The following is a 27236-nucleotide window of genomic DNA, read 5'->3' as shown; positions in this document are numbered from 1 at the left end:
TGAGCGCGACGGGTTCACATAGGATTGGTTGGTTGAGCAATGTCAAAAAGTCTTTTCTTTCAATGGGCTTAGGAGAAGTTTGGGAGTCTGGAAAATACTTGAGCGGGGCTGATCTCAAGAAGGCCTATTGGACCCAGATAGATAACCAGGAGAATAGCACTCCCAACCTAGGTAGATTGACTGGGGATTTCTATCTGCACAAACAGGTGGTAAGGTTGGAGTGCTACCTTGATTTTATACAGAAACCTAGAGACAGGACACTCTATACTAGGCCTGGGCAGTAAATTCCGTTCCGTTCGCGGAATTTGCGAAATTTGGGTAATTTCGCGTTCCACGGAGAACGCGAAATTGCCCAAAAATCTGCGTTCCGCGACTTCGCGAAATTTTTTGCTTGTTCGCGTTCTCAATATGCGTGTTCGCGAGATATTTCACCCCGAGCACGCAAACAGCGATCGCGAACAGGAAAAAAGTATCGCGAACAAGCAATTCCGCGTGTTCGCGGAATTTGTGCGTGTTCGCGGAGATTTTTACCGTTTCGCGGAGATTTGCGTACCGCGATTATGCAAATTCCGCCCACCCCTACTCTATACCCAGTTTAGGTTTGGCACACTCCCTACTCGTGAGTGTACCAGTAAATGGAAACCCCCCCATCAAACTATTGCAAATTGTCCATGTTGCAATGGGGAGGTTGAAACTATAGCACACCTTTTGTTCGAGTGCCCAGCTTATAAAAATCCTCGAGCAAGATGGCTGAGTCCCGTCTGCAGGCAGCTGGGCACTGCGAACTATCGTGTAGCACTTAGAATCTTACAGTCAGACACTAGTGCACTGCTGGTATGTGGTGTGGCCAAATTTCTTGGCTGGTCATGGGTTATTAGATTTAGGTCTCTGCGTTCTTTGATATGATAAATCCCTTAACTTATCTTTTTTGGGGAAATAACTCCATTGTTACTTAGTGTAATTAAAAAAATGTTTTATATATAGATTGTGACTGCCCATTTTTAAATCTATTTATTCTTGGTTGTCCTCTAGATTCTCATGTGTTTCTGCGGGGGGGGGGGGGAGAAACGTTTGGTGTAGCAATGTATCTTTTATTCTATGATTGCTCCCCTTGTAACGATATTCTTTTTCCCCGACCAGATTTTATTTGTCTTAATTTTAGTTATTTTATTCCCCACGACAAATTTGTATTATTTATGTTTGTTTGTATGCTTTTATGATACAATCTTTTATCGAAATAAAGCTTTGATTGATTGATATTGCTGCTAACGTGAAAAAAGTGAGGGCCGGCCAGTCAACGGCTAGAAAATTCACGCAAGTCTGCGTTAGCGCACTTTTTCCACGTTAGGCGGGAAAAAAATCACCATAAAAGGCCTGCAAAGTATCACAAAGAAAAAAATAAATAAATAAGAGAAGAAAGATGGAGAAAGCCGGACCCAGTACTGCAGAGGAAAAAAACCCACAAACACCCAGGAGGAACAGGCAGAGACCCAGGACAAGGACCAGGGAAGGAGGAAGAAGAAGACCAGATTCAGGCAGCAAGAAAATTAGGTTCTGATTGCAGAGGTGACAGAAACAACACCAGCTCTTTGTCAGCTCCACTGTGTGATTGGGGACTAAAAACACCATATGGCAGGCCATCCCAGCCAAAGTGAATGCTGTTGGAGAGGTCGTGAGGACAGTGACTGATTGTAAGAAGCGCTGTCATGATGTTAAGTGCAAGACAAAGGACAAACTGGCGGCCAATCGCAAGTCAGCACTGCGGACCGGAGGTGGGAGTCCTGCTCCACAGGAGGAGCTGGATGCGTTGGAGGAACAGTTGTCCGCAGTCATCTGCGAGGTATCGGTGGTTGGGGTCCGGGGACAGGATACTGCTGAACATGGCCAGCCACATCAGCAACAGGGTGAGTAAAAGCCAGGGACTGGGGGAGAGGGGTGGATGGCTGCAATGTCACTCATGCACAATTAAATATCACCCAGGGCACACCCACAATGACTGCAGATCCTCTCCCAGATACACATGTCCCTGGGGGTACAGACACACCTCACCCTAGTCAACAAATAAATTGCAAGGCACATATTGGTTGGGTCACAGACTTGGAATTCTGCACTGAAGTGGAAATCTAATTATAGGCAAATATTAACATCACACCACTAAATTAGGGCAACCTGAAAGAGCAAAGAGGCACATTGCCTGGAGTTGCGGCAGGGAGTCAAAGTGACCCCTTGCACCAACAACACGCATATACAATTTGTCTGGACAGGGCTCCATCTCTTTGACAACACAATGAGGATGCACTGGGAATGCAACTGATGATGTGTGAAAGGGAGCATGGCCGCAGCATTGGCAGCACACAAGCACCATTGTGCACGTGTGTCCGAATTGTGTGCAAGAATGTGTATGTGCAATAAGGTCCACCTTCATGCACATGTAATAACTTCAAATCAAGTCAGACACACGTGCACAATGGTGCTTGTGTGCTACCAATGCTGCAGCCATGCTCCCTCTCCCACATCATCAGTTGCATTCACAGTGTATCCTCATTGTGCTTTCAAAAAGATGGAGCCCTGTCCAGACAAATTGTATATGTGACGTGTTGGTGCATGGGGGCCACTTTGCCACCCTGCCGCTTCTCCAGGTAATGTGCCCCCTTCCATGTTCATTAAATGCAACCCTGTGTACACCTACTGAGAACGCATGTACTGAGTCTGCATAACAAACACATTCCCCCTCTCAACATACCAATCATGCTGCCTACTGTCCAAAAGGTGCAATAGCCACAATGCACACAACAAGCAGAGGAGAATTAAAATTTCATGTCAAACCATATGCAGGGAGAACATGCCTTCAACAGTTCAGTGCATGGACTACGCATATCAGGAATGGGTCACCATAATGTCTAACTACATTTCTTGTCAGTGTACCATACTCACACAAGTATATCTTCCCGGGAAAGTAGTATGACAATGCAAGTATGACACATACATAGAATAGCACGTAAGCACCCAACAAGGTAAAATTGCCAAATGCCAACATCACACCTTAGGGCCAAATGCAATCCTTTACTCTCAAGTGCACACATGTGCTATACTGAAAACAGTAACCTACATCATTTCTGGTGCGTGTTGAGCATCAAACCTTGATGTGCATGTAAACAAGTAAAATAGGCAAGTCTACAGTGTCAGTGACAAAATTTGCAATCATGTCTGTCATCGTCTGCACACAAACCCTGCCATATCACAATTGAAGACATGACAGGATGTGTCATCCATGTGCGCCTCTGAATCGCATGATCACAAACACACATCACCCTGCCAATTGCATATGATGTGATCGTTGTGTGGGAAATGGCCTGAGCACCAACAATAAGCCTTTGGAAATCCACAGCCCTAAAATCTTTGACCACTTACACACTACACGTAGTGTCAATGTTGATGGAATGGCTGTTGTAACTAACAGCCTGCACCAACTAAATAAAGTCACAGTGCACAATACTCACAACGGTCAAGCGAACAGCAGGGAACTAAACTATGCATGCAAGAAAAGACATGATCAACTACATGCACACAAGATAAATCACAATAGCCAAAGTCATGTGTATGTACATGTGTACAGTATTGTGTAGCACCCATAGAAACAGCAAGTAGTTTTACATTCACAATGTGCCACAAGGAGTCCCTCCTCACACAGAAACATCACAACAACAAACCCATGCACATGTGTACCACCCAGGAGAGATGCCTGTCTGAGAGCCACTCTGACAAGGCAAGTGACACTGCATGATGAAATGCATGCCTGCACCATATACATGCAAACAAGGTGCAGACCACCTTCACTGACGTGGCTGAGTGTGGACTTCCGCCTCAAAGGAGCAGGTCACACTCAGGTAATTCCCTGTGTCCAGACAACCCCAGAGTAGACTAATACATATACTTCCCATCAATTCACCAGCGTACCAATCTTGACCAAGACCCATATAACCTCAAGCTTGTAACATCTCAGAATTTGAAATGCACATGAATGAAAGGTCCACTGGCTGAAAGGGCTAAGGGGCAGTAATGCCAAAGCTGTACCATACCTGCAGAGCAACATGCATCCACTAAGATGTCATCACTCCCTTTGACTAATACAAATAAACATGTACCTACACTGTGTGTATCACGGTAAGTGAAACATACCTCCCTGCCCATATCATGTGGCACATAATATCAACCCAGTTCACAATAGTGTGATAGCCCTTTTCCTGGCACTGGAACAATCATGTACCCTTGTCAACAACAACAAGTTGTGGCACCATGCTATCAACCCCTTAAAAAAACAGTAGCAGTCTTGTACTGAATAGGGATGACTCACCCACAATGCACTGCACAGACCCATAAATCAGAGCTAAACAAAATTGACAACAATGGGGTTCAAACTGCATCACGGTCACTGATGAACAGAGGACATAACTGGGGCTGCATGTGTGTAGTAATTGATCACTCACAATTGGCATACCTGGATACTGTTAGATGATAAGGCACAACAACAATGTCACATGCGTGATGCTGTACAATGATTCAATATCTGGCATTTAATATCCATCCCCTCAGAAACAATCTGTATTCTCGATGTCATAAAATCTGTCTAAAAATTCTTCCAATGCATGATCATACTCATCTGCATCTCCCTTTTTACTTTGCAGAGGGAGAAACATCACCTCCTGCACAGCAGCCTGTTCTACTCTTCACTGATGAAGACGAAGACCTTGCAACCATCAACGCAGACACCCTCAACAGCTGCTTGACTCAATCAGCACCCCATCTCCAGAAGCAGAGCCATCCAGCCATGTCGTGAATACTCCACCCCCCGCACAAACCACACAACAGCAAGCACCTACCACCACAGCTGTCTCCCGGGCCTTGAGGACCCACTACTGGCATTCCAGCGTCGTGTGGTAGAGGTCCAGCAGGAGGTGGCTGGTCAGGTGCAGGTGTGGTTGGACAGCCTGGCGGAAAAATTAGATGGCATACGTCCGCTCCATGCAGTCCAGCACTCCATGTCTGACATCGCTGGAGTACTGACTCAGAGACAAGAACAACTGCCCTGTCACAGTGGCTCCAGCGATGTCTGCAAGGAATTGCGGCAAATGAGAATGATCATGGAGAGCATGGAGCGGATGCAAGCCTCTCAAATGGCTGCCATGGCTGCATACCACAGAGTTGTAGCTGGAATCTTCCATGCCCTGCAGCTGCTCATCACAGCAGTGCTGCCTTAAGGTTTGGCACAGATGAATGCTGCTGCTGCGTCATCCTCCACATCTCTGCCCCCTTATCTGTCAGTGTCTCCTAGTGCTGCAGCCAATTTACCACTACGCACATGGGAGGCACATGACACATCAGAGGATGAAGGTGTGGATGAATTTGCATCATTGCAAAGAAAAAAGCAGTAGCATTCATCTATGCAAAATGGACTGTATATCCCTGGATCAGTGCTTAGCATCATGCCCCTGAACATCAGCTTCCACTCTCCCTTAGATTTACTCTGAAACATTCACCTTGGACCTCGATATGGACTGCCATAAATTGTGTTGTTCGCAATGACACTGCAATCAGCCTGCTGACTGAACTCTGACTCTTCCACTGCACCTGTCACCCCAAATGACTCAGTCAAGCCCTCCCCAGGGCATCTATGGATTGTGGGGGTTGTATGGCCAAGCACTGGGCCATTCTTCACAAAAATCAGAATGCACATGTAAATAAAAATATGTAAATCACACAGGTGTGTGTAGCCTCTGACCAATGAAGTACAGACGTCTTACAAAATATTGGTCCACTGAAGCCATCAACACTTACACCGAGGAACATATGAGAAATGATCCTGTTTAGCAGAGTCCCAGATAGGCAGTGAGATGACCGGGTATGTGTGACTACCCATGCCGCATTGCTCAAATACAACAATCTTGCAAGATTCAAGCATTGCCCTACATACACAATGGGAATAGTCATGAGTTGAAATATGTACACGTCAGTCCCATTCTACAAGTAGTGACTCCACTTGCCATTTGTAACAAGTCTCACTTGGCAGATCTAGTCTCAGTCTACATGGTGTACTAAGCTTGTTGTGATGGGCCACATAGAATGCCACATTCCAAGATAGAGCACACCACAGTCACCTAGAAGGCAATTTGTCATGGCACGTATATATCCACCCACAAAAGGAACCACAATGTCTGTCTCAGGGAAATTGGCTTGATAATAGGGACTTTGCCCAAAGTGCAAGGCCTCAGTCACCCCCTTCCCGTGGCTGAACAATCCCTTGGAAATGAGGAACCATCTCTTGCTGGGCTCACTGTGAAAGGAGATAGCAATGTGTCTAGGGATGTGTAGTGTACTGCAATTAGAAATGACTCAGAAGCTGTACCACCATTTCAAGGGTGGCATCACCAAGAGGCAATGACAAAAAGAACAGCTGATAAAAGTGTGCATGACACTGGCACTACAGGGAGCAATGCTACATTATAACACAGGTGTCCTGCTTAGCCTGATTGTTTGCCTGCCCCTGCTGAACCTTACCTTGGGTCCATTAGCGCGGTGCTGTGGTCGCTGTCCTCGGCGCTTCCTCCCTCCCGCCGCCGCGTTTTCCATCGCGTGGCCGCTGTGAGGAGCGAGGAGGAAACTACAGTTCCCAGGCTCCCCGGCCCCCAACATCCCGGAAGCAACGTTCACATCGCCCGCGCCAGGAGGCGCTTTAAATTTGGACTCACTCCCGGTGGAGCGGGTGTCCTGCTTAGCCTGATTGTTTGCCTGCCCCTGCTGAACCTTACCTTGGGTCCATTAGCGCGGTGCTGTGGTCGCTGTCCTCGGCGCTTCCTCCCTCCCGCCGCCGCGTTTTCCATCGCGTGGCCGCTGTGAGGAGCGAGGAGGAGGAGAAAACTACAGTTCCCAGGCTCCCCGGCTCCCAACATCCCGGAAGCAACGTTCACATCGCCCGCCCCAGGAGGCGCTTTAAATTTGGACTCACTCCCGGTGGAGCGGGTGTCCTGCTTAGCCTGATTGTTTGCCTGCCCCTGCTGAACCTTACCTTGGGTCCATTAGCGCGGTGCTGTGGTCGCTGTCCTCGGCGCTTCCTCCCTCCCGCCGCCGCGTTTTCCATCGCGTGGCCGCTGTGAGGAGCGAGGAGGAGGAGGAAACTACAGGTCCCAGGCTCCCCGGCCCCCAACATCCCGAAAGCAACGTTCACATCGCCCGCGCCAGGAGGCGCTTTAAATTTGGACTCACTCCCGGTGGAGCGGGTGTCCTGCTTAGCCTGATTGTTTGCCTGCCCCTGCTGAACCTTACCTTGGGTCCATTAGCGCGGTGCTGTGGTCGCTGTCCTCGGCGCTTCCTCCCTCCCGCCGCCGCGTTTTCCATCGCGTGGCCGCTGTGAGGAGCGAGGAGGAGGAGGAAACTACAGTTCCCAGGCTCCCCGGCCCCCAACATCCCGGAAGCAACGTTCACATCGCCCGCGCCAGGAGGCGCTTTAAATTTGGACTCACTCCCGGTGGAGCGGGTGTCCTGCTTAGCCTGATTGTTTGCCTGCCCCTGCTGAACCTTACCTTGGGTCCATTAGCGCGGTGCTGTGGTCGCTGTCCTCGGCGCTTCCTCCCTCCCGCCGCCGCGTTTTCCATCGCGTGGCCGCTGTGAGGAGCGAGGAGGAGGAGAAAACTACAGTTCCCAGGCTCCCCGGCTCCCAACATCCCGGAAGCAACGTTCACATCGCCCGCCCCAGGAGGCGCTTTAAATTTGGACTCACTCCCGGTGGAGCGGGTGTCCTGCTTAGCCTGATTGTTTGCCTGCCCCTGCTGAACCTTACCTTGGGTCCATTAGCGTGGTGCTGTGGTCGCTGTCCTCGGCGCTTCCTCCCTCCCGCCGCCGCATTTTCCATCGCGTGGCCGCTGTGAGGAGCGAGGAGGAGGAGGAAACTACAGGTCCCAGGCTCCTCGGCCCCCAACATCCCGAAAGCAACGTTCACATCGCCCGCGCCAGAAGGCGCTTTAAATTTGGACTCACTCCCGGTGGAGCGGGTGTCCTGCTTAGCCTGATTGTTTGCCTGCCCCTGCTGAACCTTACCTTGGGTCCATTAGCGCGGTGCTGTGGTCGCTGTCCTCGGCGCTTCCTCCCTCCCGCCGCCGCGTTTTCCATCGCGTGGCCGCTGTGAGGAGCGAGGAGGAGGAGGAAACTGCAGTTCCCAGGCTCCCCGGCCCCCAACATCCCGGAAGCAACGTTCACATCGCCCGCGCCAGGAGGCGCTTTAAATTTGGACTCACTCCCGGTGGAGCGGGTGTCCTGCTTAGCCTGATTGTTTGCCTGCACCTGCTGAACCTTACCTTGGGTCCATTAGCGCGGTGCTGTGGTCACTGTCATCGGCGCTTCCTCCCTCCCGCCGCCGCGTTTTCCATCGCGTGGCCGCTGTGAGGAGCGAGGAGGAGGAAACTACAGTTCCCAGGCTCCCCGGCCCCCAACATCCCGGAAGCAACGTTCACATCGCCCGCGCCAGGAGGCACTTTAAATTTGGACTCACTCCCGGTGGAGCGGGTGTCCTGCTTAGCCTGATTGTTTGCCAGCCCCTGCTGAACCTTACCTTGGGTCCATTAGCGCGGTGCTGTGGTCGCTGTCCTCGGCGCTTCCTCCCTCCCGCCGCCGCGTTTTCCATCGCGTGGCCGCTGTGAGGAGCGAGGAGGAGGAGGAAACTACAGTTTCCAGGCTCCCCGGCCCCCAACATCCCGGAAGCAACGTTCACATCGCCCGCGCCAGGAGGCGCTATAAATTTGGACTCACTCCCCGCGTCGCGGTCTCGCGCGCGGTCTCCGCCGGGCTAAGCCCGGGCAAAGGGCGGTCCCTCTGTGGCCCTCAGGGGACAGAAGGTGACGGGACGGGCCACCCCCTTAACATCTCCACCATCCTGGGTAAACACACATATCGACAGTACCAGTGTCTCGGTTGGTTGTAATATTGCATGCGTGGTTTGTCATCGTTTCAAATCGCAGTCCTATAAACATTTAGTGTTATAGATGTCTCCTCGGACTCATTATACATGATGACTAAGGCAAGTAAGATCTCTGTCGCCACAAGATCGTCGACTAGAAACAAAACTGTTCCATCTACGCCATTACCGTCACTGACAGCCATAGACCTGATGCTACAAAAGACTATAGGTGTAGTTGCAGATGCAATACAAAATACGGCGTCTTTCACAGACCCCAAATATGTGTTTTCCCAATCTTTTAATGCACACCACTGCTAATAATAACACTGTGGAGTCCTCTATTAATATGTAGGAATCACTTTTGCTGCAATCCTTTTCAGGGTTACCTAGTAGCAAAAGTAGTAGGAAAAATGCATCACTAGGCTCACCCATTTTATTAAATAGTATAGAAAGAAGCCCTTTGTTTGTCTCTAACTCCGGGGATAATTTGTGTCCGCTTCAACCAGGAACTATGTCATCTCATTCCCCAGGGGAAGTATTTGCTGAAAGTTCACCCCTTGCAAATAAAATAGTAGCTGATAAACCGCTCTTCCCAAAAAAGATGAAACGGCGTTTTGGGCAAAAAACCAAATCTATTGTAAGGAAAACATACAGACCCCTGGGTAATCATAAGCCCTCAGCAAAGGATGTCTGGTTAAATTTTAGACTGGCTAAACCACTCATCAGAACACCTAATATGATTACCACTTCTACAAATCAGGGCGTATTTCTGCCCAAAGAAACACAGCCAGAGAACACCAAAACTTACATAGACCAGACATGTCAGACTGAAAGTGCAAGTACTTTAGATAAACTATATTTGACAGAAATGGCACAGCTAGTCAGATCATTTTTGCAGCCCATTAGTGAAAAAATCATTGGTTTAGAGCAAACTTTAGTGAAGTTTGAGAAGTCTCAAAAAAAGGACACTATGAGCATGTTAAAAATTCTTACTGCACCTACACAGAAGGACAGTTTTTTACTGACTAATGGCAAACGAAATCAAATTAACACTAAAAAGACACGACCCAAGAATAACGCAGAAATTGATTGTTCTAATTTGGCATCTACTTCTCCCTTGGGCGTCATAGATCATAACGATCTAAACACGCCCATATATGTAAATAATAAACCAATAGTAGCGTCGACCCTGCCCACTACCCCAGATAGTTCTACAATTGGTAGCGATGAGAGCGAATGGGCTGCGGAAGGTTTACTCCCTGCCTCACTTGATGACCAGGCTGAGCCTGAAAGGCCTATATTAATAGAAAATACAGCCATTGCCACACGTCTAGTGCAAACACCCAAGTTGACACAATTTAAAAAACCCATTCACATTAATCTCCCTCCTGAATCCCACCTATACACCATAGTAATGATAGGTGTACCGCAATTAGAAGTGGGCAAGATAGAGAGTTATGGGGATCTGAAAAATAAAGTGAGCCATTGGTTAACCGCCCATAGACCGATCCCTCCCCACATTAGTGGTAAAATAACAAATGTCAGGAGGGTTGATTGGGTGGGTCATAGATTCAAATCCACCAAGGGTGACTGTATTGTTGTCAACTTCAAGGATAATCGTGTAGCAAGCCACATAACTAGATGGAAGGATGGCCTGATTAATAGCTTGATCCGTACCATGAATCTAAGTAATTTCTATCCCTCAAGTGCTCACAGTTTAAACAAAGTGTATCTATACCCCACTTTAGAGCAGGAGAAAACTTATGATCATAATGGAGTAACATCAAGGAACTACAGTCATTATACTGTAGGAGATCAAAGACAGCATAGGAGAGATACATCCTGGGAGGCCAGACAGGTCAACCACCCAGTAACCTATCATGATAGATGGGAGGCCCCACATGGGTTGTATCATTATCGTGACCACCCCCAACCAAAATACCCTAACACCTACTACAATGTACCTACTTCAAATAGGTTTGATGTTTTTCATGAGCAGGATGGTTTGGAGGGGGTTGACTGACTACATGCTGCTCCAGCCCTACCAACATATACCGGTTACATACAAAATAACTTTGGGCATGGGGAAATTAGGTCTACACAAGCAGCAATTGTTCCCCTTTCAGCTGATGAATTAGTTATTAACAACCAGATAGAACCGGATGCAGACTCTCTAACGGATAGTTCCGTATCACACGAGCACATTAGTATACTGCACGATCTGCCCGAGGCCCTTATTCTTCCACCAGCGCATATAGAACCAAGCTCCTCTACAATAGTAAACATGGGAGACACACACGTAGAACAAAATTGGCTTCCAAAACCTATAACTACAGAAGCCGTCACTGGAATAGACCACGGTGATGTTTGTAATGCGAGTTTAGTGTCCTGGAATGTAGCAGGTTTGGTTGATAAAATATGTGATTCTGCCTGGCTGGCATTTGTCAAGAAATATGCAGTTATATGCCTCCAAGAGACATGGATGGAAGATAATATTGTTTTCATTGAGGGCTACCAAAGCTTTTTTAGTCCAGCAGCCCCTCAACTAGTGGAAGAGCTAAGGGGGGCCTGGCTATTTTCATTAATCTGGCACTATCCTGCCAAATAAGTAACCGGTATCATGTAAATCGGAATATCCAAGTGCTCGAATTGAAGAGAGGGAAACATGCCCTGACACTAATTAATTTTTATAATGCTATAAACAGTCAAGGGGAATGTAATATACTGCCTCTGAAAGAGATGTTGAGAGAAGGAGCAGGTACACTGTCACGTAACTTATTGATTGCAGGTGATTTTAATGTACACCCATGTGGAAATCCACGAGTTACCTCTATGGGATCCCTGGGGTGTAATAGTATGAATGGTTTCCATTTTGACCACTCTAGGCGTGGACTTTGTCTTAACGATCTGCTGAATGAAAATAATTTATCTGTAGCTATGTCCATGGTGCCTGAGTCCAAGGTCTTTGATGTTCCAACATTTAAAGGATCAGGTCAGGGATCTTTTATAGACCATTTATTGTTATCTGCCGACCTTGCCAATCAGGCTTCTGGATTCACCATTCAAATGAATATCTACAGTGATCATAATCCCCTAACCATTAGATTGGGTGGAGGGGTTTTTGAACAGCGAACGAATTGTGAAGACCGAGGAATTTTAAAATGTATAAATGGCAAACGCCGATTGAAATGGCATTTGGCAAATCATGAAAACCTATACACTGAAATTAATAAGTCATGTGGTGAGGAACTTGCGGTTTGTGTGTCACCATTTACGTCACCTGAGCAAACTTTTGCTATTTTTGAGGTTGTGGTGTCTTTAGTAGGATCTATGCTACTAGTTCCAGTGAAGGGACATGCTAGAAATAATCCTAAATGGTTTGACCATACATGTTCTAAAGCACGCAGAGATCTGAAAAAGGCGTTAAAAATTAAACCTAGAGATCCAGGTCAAATTAAAAACCTGCAACTGATTTATAAGAAATCACTTGTTAAGAGGAAAAATGAAATTAAGGCTTGTACCTGGGAGTCTCTGCTTGACCCATCAGTCCTGGGCAATAGCAGTAAATTCTGGGAAATTGTTAATAAACCCCTGTTCGATATTCCCAGCGATACTGCACTTGGTACAAATATCCCTGAGGAGGATTGGGTCACTCACTTCAGCGTAATTTTTAAAAGCAATGAACAACAGGCAGAAAATGATTTTTTAACTTCTAAGGAGAATTCTTTGTGTTTTTCAGTAAACGAAGTAGAAAAGGGCATTCAAGGGTTAACCGGAAATAAAGCCCCAGGTCCGGATGGCTTGCCCCCGGATCTTTTTAAATCTTGTACCTCATTATGGGCCCCTGTGCTTACGGCTGTAATAAATGCAGCTGTGGCCCACGGATGTCCAAAGTCGTGGGGGCTCTCTACTATTGTGCCCTTGTTTAAAAAGGGCGATCGTAGCAGCCCGTTATGCTACAGGCTAATATCTTTAATTAATTCTGTAGCCAAAGTGGTAGGGGGCGTAATTCTGAATAGGTTAACAGCATGGGCAAACGAGAATAAAGTTATATCCCCAATACAATGCGGCTTCAGACCTGGTCACTCGACAGTAACTCAGTCTCTGAATTTGTATTTGATTATAGGTAAATACACCCTGGCCCGACAGGGAACCATCCATATGGCTTTTATGGACTTATCGTCCGCATTCGATTGTGTGGACAGAGGCAAACTATGGGACATTTTGTTAAAGATGGGCGTTGAGCAGAATTTAATTAATCTACTGGCTGACTTGCACTCCGACACAAGAGCAAATGTCCGATATACCCAAGACCTGAAAGTGACGGGGGATATCAGAATTAATCGGGGTGTTCGACAGGGGTGTATCCTGGCTCCTTTCCTCTTCAACCTGTATATTAACGAGTTGGAGGAATACTTGTTAAGAACTGGAGCGGATTACCCCTTTGTAGGCCGAAAAGGCATTCCAGTTCTGCTATACGCGGACGATGCTGTCCTTATTTCAAGGACAGCAATCGGCCTTCAGACACTCTTAAATTCTTTCTTTGATTTCATGGAGTCTCGAGGCCTAAGTATTAACAATTCTACGTCCTATGCTATGAAGATAGGCCTAGGGTCGCGAAAAACCTAATCTCTTCAACATAAATGGGGAAAAAATTCCAACCACCAAAACCTTCTCATACCTCGGGGTTCTTCTTGATCACCAATTATCTTGGGGCCCTGCTGTTCTCAAGAAGAAGGGCGAGGTAACCCGCGTTAACGCAGCTATACTTGGCTTCGCGAGAAAAATGGGCAATAGTCCGGTGGCTGCCTTACTTAAACTATACCAGGCTAAAAGTGTTGCCGTTGCTTGCTACGGAAGCGAGCTCTGGGGCTACAGCCAGACGCGAGACCTGGAGGTTACAGAAAATAATTTTCTGAAGAAGATACTGAGGCTCCCAAGGGGAACCGGAAACTTCTCGGTACACGAGGAGTTAGGTGTGCCCCACCTTAGCGACAGAATAGCAGTAAACCCCCTATTATGCTGGTTGAACTGCTGGTTAAATAATGATATACCTCTCACCCATGATATACTAAAAGAAGCTTTAACATGGGATGGTAGGCTCAAGGTTCCGTGGTTGAAGTACATTTAAGACTGTTTTACTGAAATAGGTCGGCCGGACCTGTTTCTAACCCCAAATTCCATTACTAAAATAGATGCCCTTTTTGTGAAAAATATATTTATGATAACCAGGAATTTTGCCCGGGAAGAGGTTGAGTTCCAGAAAGACAGTGTTAGAAAACATGTCTTACTTAAAACCTGTCTACAAATGTAACCATATTTATCATGGCCTATGTCTAGCTACGAACGTTACCTATTAACAAGGTTCCGTTTTGACTTGTTTCATTACTTACTAGCGGTTCCAAGTGGGCCCATCGAGGCCAAGTGTTGCCAGCTTGCGGCTGCGACGGGAAGTCTCCGCAAGATCTGGCACACTTTTTATTTATTTGTCCTTATTATATAGTACCTCGGAGGCTATTTTTAAAACCATGCCTGAAAGAACTGAAATTCACACAGATCAAACCAGCACTTTATTACCTTCAACTCCTGAATTGTGACTGCACCTTATTTGTATACAGCTTTTTGAAATTAGCAATTACCTTCAGGAAAAGCATGGAGGGATAATTATGCTGTTATTGTTGTCATGTATTTTTAATCTTTTTAACCTTGTCATAACTATTTATATTCTTAAAAATGCTTTGTTCTGCCTGTTACTTTTGTCTTATATTGATTATGTAAATTTCTGCTGTATAAATGAAATGGATGGTCTGATTTTAATTGTATGTTTATGAATTGTGCTTTTATGATTGTAAGGTTTACAATCGAATAAAGTTATTTGAACTTGAACTTGAACACTCCTGATTGCATCAAAACTGCTCTGCTGTGTGCTGTGTACATTTGATACTCATTTAGAAAAAGTGATGCATAGCCTGGAGGGTGAGCCGGCATGCACAGGAACATCCACAATCTAAAATGCTGACACATTTGTACTATGGCTGTGTGTGCACGGTAGATGGACTCTCCACCAGTCTCATGTGACATGCAGGGTGTTGCCGTAATATGTGGAACACGGTGCATACATCCATCATCGTGATTGACAAGGGTTGCAAAGTCAATGTATGCTCAAGGCCATGTACCTATATTGTGTACTGTCCAACTCTGTGAGTCACACATCAGATGTTCTTCTTCACAGAAAAGTGTCCCTGGCCTAGGCCATAACTACTACTAGCCACCCTGTAATCCACACAAGTTTACTGTGCTAAAATCAATAGGATCCTGACACCATCCATCCAGCCAAGTAACACATCAAAACCCCACATACACAATCAAATGATTGCTGAGAGTTTGAATAAGTTCCATACACGGCAATAAACAACACTCCACCAACCCACTTCTGACATAAGGGTAACAGGAATGTCAAAACTGCAAAAATGTATTAACAATTAAAAATGTACCTACCCTACACTAACTACTACTACAACTAACCTATTCTAAACTAACTGGAATACACTTAATGCTAAACTAAACTATCTAGCGTATCTAATACTAAACACGCAGCAACATATCTAAGACATCAACCCCCCTCCCACTCTTAAAGCACATCAGAAGACAGGACAAATACAACTTAGCTAAACATGAACTAACTACACGTATATCATACACAAATATATATATCTATCTATATATATATTAACTGAAAAAACCATAGGTTTCACACAAGTTATAGTTAGCTGTACATTTCACTCGTAAAAAACCAATGAAATTCCACGTTATAGTTAGTGCAGGCAACTATAACTCACGCGACCGCAATCCTCTGCTGATGACATATGTGTCTTTATGAAAAAAAAATATTTGTAATATATGTATAGCTAAAATTTAATGGAAGAAGACATGGGCAAATAAGTGTCTAAATACAGTATTAGCATCAGCAGAGGATTGCGGTCGCGTGAGTTATAGTTGCCTGCACTAACTATAATGTGGAATTTCATTGGTTTTTTACGAGTGAAATGTACAGCTAACTATAACTTGTGTGAAACCTATGGTTTTTTCAGTGAATTTGCAAGGTTTTTTAAATGCTAATTCCTAACTATAACATGTGTGAAACCTATGGTTTTTTCAGTGAATTTGTACGGTTTTTTAAATGCTAAGTTACTTTACGCCGTTCGTGCCGTGCGCGCCCACTTCACGCAGTTCGTTCCGTGCGCGCACGGTGCGCTTCGCGCACCGCGCGCCCACTTTACGCAGTTAGTGCCGTGCACGCACGGTGGGCACGCGGTGCGCTACGCGCAACGCGTGCCCACGTTACGCTGGATGGGCCATGTACGCACGATGCACTTCGCGCACCGTCCGCACAGGGAGGACATATTATGCGCTTCGTTGTGAAAGGTTATCTATTAAATGTTCAAATATTGGATGTGCCATGCACAAAAGGTGCCCTGCACGAACCTTTTGCACACGGGGGGGGGGGAATATGTGGAGTATGTTTTTTTTAAATTAATTTTTTGCCGTACGCGTACGGTAAGCGCATTCGGCGTTTTTTCAAAAAAAAAAAAATTAATTTTTGGCCTTGGGGGTCCTTCTGGGACATCCTAACCATGGCTAGGTGGTTAGGACCTGTCTAGCCTGCCCCTTTTCATGTTATCCAACTTTGTTTTTCCTCCCCCCCTCAGAGTGCGAGAGAGAAAATGGCGGCTGACACTTCCTGGTTTCGACCGATTCGAATGTTTACTTTGATCTAACAACCAATCAGAATCGCGCTCGCGCACGCCACCGTACGCGTACGGTAAGCGTACCGTAAGCGCACCGTAAGCTGGCTCAGATATATATATTGATTTAAAGGCTATTTTCTCAGAATCTACTGAACAGATTTACACCAAACCTACAAAAGGCACTTCCTTGACCTGAGGACTACCTCTCTGCCAAATTTCTAGTAATTCTGTTCAGCCGTTCGGGCTGTAGCCCTGTCTAAAGGTCCTATGGAAAAATGCATGGGAAAAACGCGTTTTGGGACCCCCCTTTTATCTCAGCCCCCGCTTGACGAATCCCCCCGAGACTTTCAGGGTAGGAGCGGAGCGTAGCGCCCCACCTATTTTTAAAAATTCGCGAGGATTCGTCGACCGGCGCCAAAGTTATTCAAAATAGAATGTTGCGGATTTCCTATGGAAACGTGGTCCTAACTATAACTACCTACTGGCGACCGCCAGTAGGTAATATATATATATATATATATATTTATATATATATTAGCATTTTTTGTACTAACATCAACCCCCGCCCAAAGGAAAAGAAAACTTATCCACAACTACTACATGAGAAAAAACACCTAAAACACTGCTAACATCGAACACTACCTATGCCTACACTACAACTACACTACCCAACACCTCTAAAACGTACCCAACACTAAATAGAAAAAAAATAAAAAAATGGGGGAACAGAGCAAAATGGGGATGGGTCACAAATGTCATGTTTAAAATGGCAGACCCAGGACAGCCTTAATGTCTTGCATGTGCCGGGTCTGCTCGGCCATCTCCCTCTCCAACCGTGCCAGACGAATGTTAATGTCTAACAAAGTGCGGCCGTCCAGCATGGTGAATGGCACCACCTGACCCTTGGCCGGTGTGGATGTGGCTGTGATGGTGCCCCAGAACCAGTCCCTGATCCTGAAGCTGCAGTCCACTGGGTGTTATGCTTGGGGGATGTGATGATCCCTGTCCAGGACGTGTCCCACGTCTGTCACCAGAAGGGCTCGGTGTGGCCAGTGTGTCACTGGGCCTGCGTCTGAGGACAACATCAGGCACGGATTTCCATGTTCCTGCTGCACGGTTAGCTCCATAACGCTTGGCCATCTTCCGGAATGCCTTGGCCACCTTCCAGATGTGGTTGAACCGCTCGTTTCGGACCCAGAATGCATGGGCCTCCTCTGGCGACCTGTTGTCTGACAAAGAAGAGCAATGACAAAATGTGAATCCTGATTACTGTGTCACTGTCATACCTTTAGCTCAGTAACAGTAGGTCAGTGAAACATGGGAGACTACACTCCAGCAAAAGATAGCAATTTATTTAAGTGACCGGGACAATGCAATGTACAATCAAGGATCCGTTACAACGTGCTGGCTACACTGACATGACAGTGTATGGCATGTGACATGTACTGTCACAACACTGAGACATTCAGGGGCATATGTACAAGGAACCATTTCCACCATCACTTCACTATCTGTGATGTCATGGTGGAGGTTGGGGCTGCACCCCATGTCCAAGCCAGCCTTGAGCCACTTGACGTGGCTCAAGCCGCCTTGTACATTAGGCATCCTTCCATGCCATGGTTAGTGTGAAATGGGCACTGCAATCTGTGTTACGTGGGGCGTTCCACCGCAACACCTCATGTATTTTTCACTCCTCCATAGGTAGTATGGTAGCGTACATAGGAGGTAGCAACATAAATCACACCTATAAATCCCAGGTATTAGTAAGGCTAATCATGTAGAAATTATGCATTTTTCCTCGGGGTATATATTTCCATCTGTGATGCCTTATGTGATGCCTTGTGCAGCACACACATGGAAAATGCTGAATACCATGGTTTGTATATGTACAGGAAGGTGTTCCTTCGTGCACAAGGACAATCCAGGTAAGGCACTGCCCTAACCTTCACTCATGCTGCCGCAAGCATCACACATGGCAAAGCAACATAGGTTGGCTGTACACTGACTTGGGAATGAGGTGCAGCCCATCTTGCCACCACAACTTCACAATAGGTGACGTATTGTTTGTGATCATGACAAACGTTGACTGAAGCTAATCTTGAACTTCCATCACAGTATTACAATGTAGTGCTGTACATCGCTAAATGTAAGCACCCATTTAATAACCTAACACCCCCCTGGAGTCAGATCAGTAAATGCTTCATAATGGAGATAGTGTAGTGATAAATAGTTTTGTAAAGCCCAGTATTAGAAATGCACTTGTATTATACATTTTTTTATGGAAAGCGTACAAGCACAATGCATGTGGGGGGGCGTGACATTTTATGCAAGAGGGCCTTGTACTTTTGGACATGAGTCTAATGAGTGGAATGAGCCCAAGGAGACAGCATAACAACACTGTTGCAGTGATAAAACATGGCAAATACTTACATAGGTCCATATATGCTAGGTGGTGGGGAGACGTGACATTGGCTGCATTGGCTTTCACCTATGCACTGCAAACATCTGATAACTGGTATGCCGCATTCATACATTAGTAGTGTGCAGACCTGTGCCTGATCCCACACCGGCTTAAAAAAGCTAGCTCCTTGTGCATGAACAGGGCCACTTACATAGTCACCTCTGTAAAGGACGTACACGCATTCCATGTCTAGTCGTACATATCAGCAGCAACACTCACATGTCTCATCTCCTGTCTCAACGCTCTGGAATCCACATACCTGTTCAGTTGTGGCAGGAGACATTGATATCTCATGGATGGGTATCACTGACTGGGGGTGTGTTAAGTTACATCTGGGAGACATATGCATATCGCCACCTTTACTTTCAAATTTCTACTCCCTTCACACTTCCACAAAACAACATCATACTGGAGTCAAGGTACATGTGACACACACCCACACTGCATACTGCTATGTCCACCATAGGAGCCAGACATTCATCACATCCTACATGTGCAACATTCAATGGGAGAACTCACCAGTGGCCTGTGGGTCCCTGAAGGCGTCAACATTCCCCTAGGTGATGAGTGGTCTTCCTGCTGTGAGACATAAAACGAAAACTGTGTTGATAACAGACAAAATATTCACACGTGTCCTATTCATCCTCTAAATCATCACTATCATTGTAAAGGCTCTGTAACAGTACTGTTGCAGTTCAAGTTGCTAACATGATTGTGAATAGTATGACGGATATAGAGTGGGCCCAAACTAGACAATCATCCTTGAACCTTCACACATTGTTTTCACAGGCGGCTTTTGTGACACATTCCCAAGGCCCCGTTTGTCACACCTTCATGGGGCATATGTACATGGAGGTTACGGAGAGAGGCGTTAGCCCCCCTGGCTTGAGGCCTCTCTGCGACACTTCTCATACGCTAGTCTGAAGCATGTTTACAAGTGATTGTGCAGCCCTGCGTTTCCCCATGCAACGGCGCGAAGGTAATAGTGCCAACACAGGCACCCTTGCAGCATTCTGCAATGGTGTATTCGTGCAGGGTAGGTTTGCTTAAGTGTAATGAGGTGTATCTTCTGGAAAATTGACCATCCTAACATTCCATTCTGTGATTGTCGTGTGTGCTGCTACATGCAGCACACATGTGATACAGACATTAGTCATAATTAATGAAGCTAGTTCATGTACAGTAAGTCCACACTTCCTGTACAATAACATATTTGGCCTTGCTTGGCACTACACTGCTAATTTCATGTACAGGTGGAAACACAAGCCTGAAACGTGTATGTGAACATGGGTCAACTTTGATCATCAGAAGTGGGAAAGTTAGGTGTAAAGGTATAACGTCAAACGCCTCACTTTTGAACTTTATTGATTATATGACCCATTGTGTCACAGGCAGCATTGTAATATTACTATAAAAAAAGTTCATTTAAGTATCATGAGGTTTTACTTACCACCTTGTTGGCCAATGAGGACTCCCAGGTGGTCTAACATGTCGCAATCACGGCCAACGCAATCCTGCCAGCGATGTTTCCATTGGTGGATTGTCCTGTCCACATCGCAGACACGCAACATCTGGCTCCGGGCATGCTCCCACCTCACCTTCCTGACACGTACTGCATAGCCATGCATGATCTGACTCCCACCTTGTATCATCAATGGCATCAAGTGCTGCACCAGCCAGAGGAAGGCCCCCAATGACCCCTCCGACATCCTGCCCTCCCTACCCACACCCACCATCTCCCAACACACACCTAAACCCACTCCTAATAATGAAAAGCCCAAAATATTACCCACAACTATTAGCATTCAAAAATACTCCTTGGACAAACACCTAACAAGATGAAAGTTAATAACACTAAAAACATGTAAGGACAAGTACAAAATTGATTCACAGGGACAGTTCACAGGACACGAACACACTCTCAAATCCAAAAACAGCAGAACACAACACCAAACACCTCCAGCAATCTCCACAGTCTCATGCAATGTGCTCAAAAGAGAAAGTGAAACTGCACAGTACTGCTCCAGGCAACAGGAAGCATGCTGGCATCACTTCCTGTGTGTTTGCGGCACGTTTTTTGACTTTGCGACAATATTTTTGCCGCAAAATGGCTTTTGCAGTAAATATTCCGTGTTGTCACATGTATGCGGGAATAATTTTGCACGCGGTTATGGGAAAAATATCGCAGCGTAGTTTGCAGAGTTTTGCTACACGGAACTCTGCAAAGTTACAAAAAAACTATGCGAAGTTTCGCGAGTGGCAGAGTGCAGTGCGAACTGCAGTTTGTGCTGGTATTCCTGCCGCTCAGGTAAAAATACTACCCGAGCGGCAGCGATCGCAAGCAGGAAAAAAAACTCCACTGCACATCGCGAAGTGGAGTTTTCTGCACACCGCGAGCTTCGCGGAGTGCAGAAAACTCTGCACATCGCGAAGTTCACCGCCCCTTCTATTGCGGCAATATTTCAGGCACAAACTGCTATTTGGTCCTCAGATGCACTGTATTAGCTGAAATTACCTATCTGACCCCAAATTAAACCCTAACTTTCATAACTGCACCAAATGACAGCCTATTATTCATAATAGACCCCAAATTGACATCCAATTTTCATATTTTAGCCAATTTGATACCCATTTTTTTTATATCTGACCTTAAATTGACACCATGTTTCTCATCAAATATTACTCAGAAGATTGAAGGAAATTGGATTAAGAGACTCCGCCTTTCAGTGGATGTCAAGCTTTTTATCTGGTCGATCTCAGACGGTTAACCTAGGCCCATATCGTTCGGCACCCATGGAACTGTCCAAGGGAGTACCACAGGGCTCTTCTCCGAGTCCTACTTTATTTAATATTTATGTGGCTCCCTTGGCCAATGTTCTAAGAAAATATGGGTTTATTCCAATATCATATGCCGACGACACACAGCTACTCTTCCCTTTTGATGAATTCACCCCCACTGTGCATAAGACCTTCTCTTTGGGGATGAGCGCCATCTCACATTGGATGAAGAATAACTTCCTCCAATGTAATGTTGGGAAACTGAGATTTTACTTTTCGGAGAGGCCCCCATATTATGGTCACCCAATTGGTGGCCTATCAACCTTGGGGTTCCTCCCGATCCTAAAACCTCCGTTAAGAACCTAGGAGTCTGTTTGGATCATGGCCTTACTTTTAAGGAACATATTAGTCAGACAGTGGGTACCTGTTTCTACACTCTGGGCCTACTTCGACGAGTCTCTCCTTTGCTCCCGGACTCCGTTCGGAGGACCCTGACTCAGGCACTCATATTGAGTCGCCTGGACTATTGTAAGAGTCTGCTGCTCTCTGCTCATGAAACCTTGATTAGTAGACTTCAGGTAGTTCAGAACACGGCGGCACGACTAGTCCTGAATATGCCTTCCAGATCAGCGTCCCGCCCTCTTTGTTTGAAACTCCACTGGTTACATATATGCTAATGGATAAAATGTAAAGTCTGATGTACTATCCATAAGGCATTGTTCAATCTTGGCCCCAGCTATCTGTCAGAAAAATGTACCCTCTATCAACCCTCAAGGTCCCTATGATCTAGCACCAAACACTTGCTGAAGGTCAGGAGAGCAAGGCTAGGAGGAAGGGCTCTCTCATATCTTGGCCCGCAATACTGGAATGAACTTCCTCTACACTTAAGAGAGAGCTCGAATCACCTTCATTTTAGAAAGCTACTTAAAACTACCCTTTTTTGCTTCTAAGTTCTATAGGCTCCGCATATGTAAATGATACTCGTCCAAAGCACAGAGATCCTCCTCAGAGTTGATTCTAGCGCTATACAAACCTAAAAATAAATTAATTAATAGTCGAACCCCAAATTGACACCCTGTTTTTATATTTGACCCAAATTAACACCCTAATTTCATATTTTGCCCCAAAATTGACACCCTATTTTCATGATTGACCCCAAATTATTTATTTTTATTTTATTTGAAAAGTTTTATATAGCGCTGGCTAGACCCGGAGGTATCAGAGCACTTTACATGACGATCAGCGAGTTACAGGTTACATAGTTACATCAATTAAATCAAAGAATCACAGAGGGAGGAGGATGGGGAGGGAAGGAAACACAACGGGGTAACGAGGAAAACATTGTCAGATGACCGGCTGGGTAGGTGACGGCCGAGGGGGTGAAACCAGGGCCAGACTTCTCTATAGCTGCATATGACAGCTCCACCAGGCATCGGCCAAGGTTGCTCGTGCACCGAGGTAAGTACAAACAGTTTTGGTAGCCGCCCAGGGGGCATCGTCAAAGGTCCATCGAAAGTTCCATTAAAGTTCCACCAGGCATGGGCCATGTTGATCCGGCTCCGTGGTGTGTACAATGTTCAAGGTTTCAGTCCGGGGGGCATCATCATAGATCAATTGGCAGCACCCATCCCGGAGTTACTGGGAAGCGAAGACTTAATGTAGGGTTGATATGCACTCAATAGCAATGCTTCGAGGGGACATGTCAGGACAGCCATCTTAAGGTCAGGCATATAGAATGTGTAGGCCTGGGTTTGTTGGGCACTCAGCTGTTGCCCCAAGCAATTCCCTCGGTGTGAGTGAGGCTGTCGTAGGACTAAGTGTAGAACACAGTCCCATTGCTAGTCATTTGCGCTGTGGAGACCCTGATGTGAGCAACGTGGATAGGGGATGAACTTGATCTGATCAGTAATGAAGGGGTTCTGAGGAACAGTTCAGTTAAAATAAGCTACATTCTCTCTATCACAATTGTCTTCATGTAGCTTCACTGAGAATTGTTTTCTGTCATATTTATGGGCAGGGTGCAAGAAGGAGGCTCTATCACGTTTACCTTGGTTTAGAAATGTTTGTCTCGCAGATGTTTAAAAAATGGCCAGAAGATGGCGCTGATGCTTCATTTTCCTCTTCTTGCTTTCCTTTTCAACAGTGAGCACTGTTTTCGAAGCGATGGGAGGAGCCAGAGTTTGTTTGATGTCGGAATAACAGATGAAATTACAAAGGATGACACTCACAATTGGCAGACCAGCCGTTTAGAAAATGCCCGGTGTATTAGTTTCTTCGAAGCAGGGTAGACGATTAGTATTGCAGCTCCCACGTAGTCTACCATTTTGGAAGAGGTGTGGCACTGTTAGTTTTTGTAGAGTTGCCCTAAGCTTAAAGATTTTCGTCTATTTTGAAGAGTTTCTATTTGTTTTGTTTAAAAGAAGACATTGGTGATTGCAGAAAAATAAACTGCAGCCGCAGATTTGTAATCCTCTTTACTCCTGCCGCTCTTAGCAGTTTTCCCTCTGAGATCGGCTCCAGGCTGTCTCTTTTAACGAGACCTGCTGTGTCCTCTACTCTGTCAGGGGCCGCTCAATCTAAAATGTTCTCCCAATATGGCCACCGTTCTGGATCTTCGCTACAGCCCAGCCTTCATGTGTGTGCAGCCGGGGCCGTTGGGGAGACCTTGATTTAGCCTCACAGAATTCCGTTTACTGTCACGGGGTCCAATTTTTTACCAGCCTCGTGTAATGGTTGACGGTCCAGTGTTCACGTTGGTACGACCGCATGTCATCCGCAGGCCAGGCGTGGCCTGCGGGATCCAATAAATGGAGCCGGCCCGCTCGGGGGCGAGGTCTCCGACTACAGCGCTGGTGTGGGTGTCCGTCTGTCTGCGGCTCCGCGCGATCGGCGCGCATAGTGTCACCCAGCCTAAGCCCTACTGCCCACAACATAACACCTCGGTTACTTCGGCAGCAGGCACTCTCACCTCTGCCCCTCCGCCTCTGCAGGCCGGGCTTCGCTGGAAGTGCCTCAGCCGGGTTGCGACACACTCCTGGCCAATTTTGTCTTCACCCTATTTTCATGATTGATCCCAAACTGACACCCTGTTTTCTTAATTGAGCCAAAGTGAAAAACCCTATTTTCATATTTTTTGCTGCCCCAATTGCTGTCGAACACGCCCCTGCAAACAAGCTCTCTGTCCAAGGTCCCCCCCTTCCTAGACACCTGCTGGAGTCTCTCTTCCACAGAAAACGCTCCTGACACTGATTTCCTCAGTTAAAAGTGGCTCACCTAGTGACCCCGCACCTATGAACGTTCTGGGCGAAGTAGCATCCACAGTTGCCCCTACTGTCGCGGACGTAATCAATGCCTCACTTGCCACAGGAGTTGTCCCTCCCAACTGGAAGAGGGCAATGGTAAAAACACTCCTGAAGAAGCCACATCTGGATCCTGCGGATCTAGGCAACTACCGCCCCATTTCCCTGATCCTGGGAATTGCTAAAATTTCCGAAAAATATGTGAACCACACTCTCTCGAACTTTCTGGAGTCCTCTAGCTTACTTCACCCCTCCCAGACAGGAGCCCCCGCCAAAGCACAGAAACTGCCCTGCTGGCGGCGGTAGAGGAAAGCAGGAAGATTCTGGATTCTTTAGCAGCAGTTGTGGCCCCTTTTGGGATCCACATGGTTACCTATGCAGATGACACCCAACTGGACGTATCTCTGAACCAAGTGACAGAACAGCCGGAGGTCCTGAATACCTGCCTATCCAAAGTCACTAAGTGGATGGGGGCGTCCCACCTAAAACTCAATGGGGAAAAGACGGAGATTATGATCATGGGCAACCCCCTATATGCGACTCTCGGGACTATGTGGCCAGCATGCATGGGCCCAGCCCCAGTCCCCAAGTCCGAAATAAAGAGTCTAGGTATCTGGCTAGACCAGAACCTGACATTCAAGGTGCAAGCCAGGAAGACAGTTGCAACATGCTTCGGCCTGCTTTGAACAGCCAGAAAGGTTCTTCCCCTTCTCCCCCCTCAAGCCAAAAAAATCCTAGTCCAATCTCTGATACTCTCAAGGATAGACTATGGAAATGCACTTTATCTAGGGTCCCGATTACAGTAATCAACAAACTACAAACTGTCCAAAACTGCACGGCGAGACTACTGTTGGGTATGTCAAAGCGCCTCTCAGCCAAACCGGCTCTCTTCCCTCCACTGGTTGCCAGTGAGGGAAAGAATTAGCTTTAAAGCCCTCTGTATCGTCCATAACTCCTTGCAAGGGAAAGGCCCACCTTTAATTTCAGCCATGATCCACCCCTACAAAGCGAGGAGGAAACTTAGCTCGGATGAACTTCACTTAATTGAAACCCCAAGAATCAAGAGGTCTAGAAGTGGTGGCCGATACTTCTCCCTCAACGCTGCAAGGCTCTGGAATGCACTTCCACTCGACCTCCGCAGGGAACCCAGCCACCATACCTTTCGTAAACAACTGAAAACGTTCCTGTTCCCCTAATGTCTGTGTCTCTGAGTGCTGGTCATGCCTAGCGCTGGGAGGCCTCCGAGTAGCCATGCACTCTACAAGTGTCATTTTCATTTCATTCATTTCATTTCATATTTCATCCCAAATTGACAAACTGATTGACTATTTTGAGGCCAAAATGAAATTTACAAATCAAACACTGTCTACTAACCATTACTGACTACACAATGTTTTAAGTTCACTTGTCAGATAGATTGTACTTATGCAGAGAAGGAACATGCACCCAAACAGATGATGATGTGATTTTTGGATGCCAACTATATGCTTATGTGCAAATTGAACAGAAAAGAAAAATTTGAGACATATTTGGACGTTCTTATGTGGAAAGTTGTTTAATATTCGGTCTCTACATGGGATGCGTGCAGCAACAGCCTCGTCTTCTTCTTCTTCGTCATGATTGTCCGGTTCATCCTGAACATCGATCCAGGGGGCATTGGTGCGGACACATATGTTGTGCAACACACAACCTGCAAGGATCGTCTCACAAACAATTTCAGGGAGGTAGCACCTTTGCACCACAGGCGCAACTAAGGGGCACCCAGACCATGTCCGTCTGAGCACATCCACCAGCCAACAAACACCAGCGCCAATGAGGCTGGATTACATAACGTCTGCCACTATGACTCATCCACCATCCTTACACTCAACCTCAGTAGGAAGTACAGCTGCCAACAGGCCACAATGGACATGAGCCAAAGTCTGTTGTCCTGCCAACACTACTGCCAAACCTTCACCACAGCCACAACCACACACACCACCAATGCCCTGAGATGAATCCTC

This window comes from Triturus cristatus, chromosome 6 (assembly GCF_964204655.1).
Source record: "Triturus cristatus chromosome 6, aTriCri1.1, whole genome shotgun sequence".
NCBI lineage: Eukaryota > Metazoa > Chordata > Amphibia > Caudata > Salamandridae > Triturus > Triturus cristatus.
The sequence above is the reverse complement of the archived record's forward strand: the minus strand, read 5'-3'. Positions refer to the sequence as shown.